This window comes from Pezoporus wallicus, unplaced genomic scaffold, assembly GCF_028554395.1.
Source record: "Pezoporus wallicus isolate ANWC-B61680 ecotype Strahan unplaced genomic scaffold, APGP_CSIRO_Pwel_v1 contig_8557, whole genome shotgun sequence".
Lineage (NCBI taxonomy): Eukaryota > Metazoa > Chordata > Aves > Psittaciformes > Psittacidae > Pezoporus > Pezoporus wallicus.
Genome location: NW_026640202.1, coordinates 515,183 through 518,165, shown reverse-complemented (window position 1 = coordinate 518,165; position 2,983 = coordinate 515,183). Strand labels below are relative to the sequence as shown.

Below are 2,983 nucleotides of genomic sequence, written 5' to 3'. Positions count from 1 at the left end.
TCATAACTGAAATTACAATCTAATGGGGAATTACTCCGTAAAATTTCACTTGAGAAAAAGGGGAAGAATAACTTGATCTGAATTTAACTGCTTTCTTGCTTGTTCCAGTATACATTGGGATTTACTCACCCTTTTTAAAGATACCCACATTTAATTTTTTTTTTCCCCTAAAAAAAACATGATCCAAAAACAGTTAGGTCTTGGGTTTGGGATTTTTTTGGTGGGGGGGTGTTTTGGGGGAGTTTTTTTGTTTTATTTTTTCCCCTGTAGATTACAGCAATGAGAAGTGATTTGTGTAAGTTTTGTTTTGTGGGAAATTTTGTTTTGTTTGTTTCCTTCTTTTTTTCCCCCAAACCTGTACGGATGAGGTCCAGATGTGTTTGGCTTGGTTTTTTTTTTTTTCCCCTGGTACAAACACATTCTATGTTGATAGGTGAGAAAGCAAGCAGTATTTTGGAAGTTGGGTGCTTTCAAAGTCTTTGGTTTAGATAAGCTTATTTTCAACTTCTACAAGCAAAAACTAGCTTTTAATTTGCGGTGTTATTCAAGAGCATACAAATGTAGTTATGTTTTAACCCATGCTTCTCAAGAGTTTGTGCAGTGCTCAGTATGGAGTTTTGGTTTTCTTTTCAATGTATCTAACATGTCTGAGCTGGTAACTCTTCTAACTTACTTTATTCTTCTAATTTTATGTAGTTTGATTTTGTAGTTGGAGTAAATTCATGAATTTCATTAATGTCAACATTCTGAAGCCAACTGCTCTTCTTTTGACCCCATATAATCATGTTACCTTTCCTAGGATACTCTGTTATTGTTGTTGCCAAACTCAGTTGTACTGTTTCCTGTTATCTGTTACTGGTTAGATTGAGTAGAATCCCTTACCAAAAAATTAAAAAAAAAAAAAATAAAAAAAAAAGTCCCAAAAGTTAGCAACTATAAAGAACACATGTTGTAAATATGCATGTAAATAATTCTGGTAATATTTCACTGTTACTTGTTTGATTAAATAACTTGTGCATCTGCAAAGAGTGAGCACTGACTCTTTTCTTTCTGTTCATTTAACATACTTATTTAGGTTGGGGTTTTGGAAAATAAAACTTAACTATTTTTGTTTCCTTTGGTATAATTTCACTACATTTTTTGCTTAAAAATAAAAAAGGTACTTTTTGTCCTTTTTCTGTTATCTCCCCTTTACCTAATACTCCTATTTTTCTTTAGATAGTTGCAGAGAGTATTATCTTTTAATACTCATTGGAAAAATAAAGTTTATCAAAGAGCAGTATGGTCATAAGAGCTATATTAGCATTTCAGAGTCTCTAGAACAAAATCCAGAATATAGAAAAGTGAAAATTAAATTAGATTCTTTTCACACACACATTCTCAAATGTTTAGCATGTTTTTCATACAAAAATTTGAATCCAAATACAGATTGGACCTCCACTGACTTTACAGGCAGATGTGCTGTGGAAAACGTACTTACTCAAACCTTGAAGTCCCAAGGAACAAGTATTCATATATCCATTACAGTAAACTAATAGTGTCTTCAAGGGACTCCACTCTGTGTTTTAGTTTTGTATCTTTTGTAGTGTCTTTTTGTCTAATGTAGCTGTCGGACTCCAGTTGTATACCGTGTCAGCTTGTGGAGACAGTGTGTCTTCCCTGTAGGTAAGAAATAGGGCAAGTCATCCTGTACAAAAATGTTGAGGACTAGGAATTGGAAGGATGAAGCAATTTGGTTCAAAGTTTGCAACATAAGATTTGCCTTCCACCAGCAGTGCTGCTTGGTGACATAAAGTGATGCTTCTGTTCAAAGTAGTGACAATGGTGGTGGTCTCTCCACATAGGAAGCTTTGTAAGAATTTTTAAGGCCATACTGGAGTAAAAAATTGGTTTTAACTCTGCCTTACTGCATAAGGAAGACAGGATAATCTTGGCCTTAAACACTTGACAACCTTACTTGTCTTAAACCTCACAGGAGTCTAACACAAATTACTGATGGGGGAATGAGATGTGAGAGAGCAAAGCCAACAGCAGGTTTTGCATCATCATAATCACCATTTCCTGCTCATCTGTCTGCTTTTAACTGCCAGTAGTTCTGTACATGACAGAGATGAGTCTTGAGAGATTTAAAGATAATTTCACCTGAATTTTCAAGTGCACTGTGTATGTTTCTCATCCACAAGTTTCTGAACAACACGTTGCAGATAAATAACACTTAAAAAGATTTCTTTATGACATAATGGTAAACCAGTGAAGGTACAGAAGCAATGGAAAGCAAACTGTGGGAGAGAAGTGAAGCAAACTTCTTTAGCACTGGTTCTGAAAAGAAACAGACTTTGCCTCCAAATTCAAGCACATGACGAAGCTTCACACATTAGAAAACAGTATTTGCCATTCCAGACAAATTATTTGTGATTTAACAAAAATGTTTAGTATTTGAAAATCACATGCTGCTTGAAGTCATTTCAAACGTGCTGTTTTTCATGTGGTTTGCTGTTGAGAGAGAGTTACATATTTGGATATTGAGTCAACTTTTTCTTGGTAGTTTCAAATCTGCTAATCTTTTGGGTTTTGGCTGGTTGGGTATTTTGTGTTTGGTTTTGATTTGGGGTGGGGTTTTTGGGGTTTTTTTTTTAGGAAAACAGATGGTCACTGGTTTTTTGAATGTTGGGTTCAGTAATTGTAGCACTACAGAAACAAGCAAAACTAGCTCAGCTGTGTCCTATATCAGAAATCACGCATAGCTGGGATTTTATTTTCTGTTTAAATAGAATAATCCATTACGGCACTGAGTGTTTGTGACAGTCTGGTTTGTAACAGTTGCTTTTATTTCTCTCTGGGACAGTACTTTCTTACTACGTCCTGCCTTCCCTTTGGTATTGACAGCTCAAGTTTGCAGCTTCCCCCATCTGCATTGTAGTTCTAATCACCCAGTTTATACTTGTGAATCCCACTAGCTGATGCAGCAAGACAAAATGATACT

At 35.3% G+C, this 2,983-nt stretch overlaps 1 protein-coding gene across 2 annotated transcripts in view; it reads left to right on the top strand.

Annotated features, from left to right (window-relative positions):
- The window catches only part of SELENOP (selenoprotein P), a 170,146-nt gene that overhangs the window by 24,426 nt on the left and 142,737 nt on the right, over positions 1-2,983 (top strand). The window lies entirely within an intron of this gene.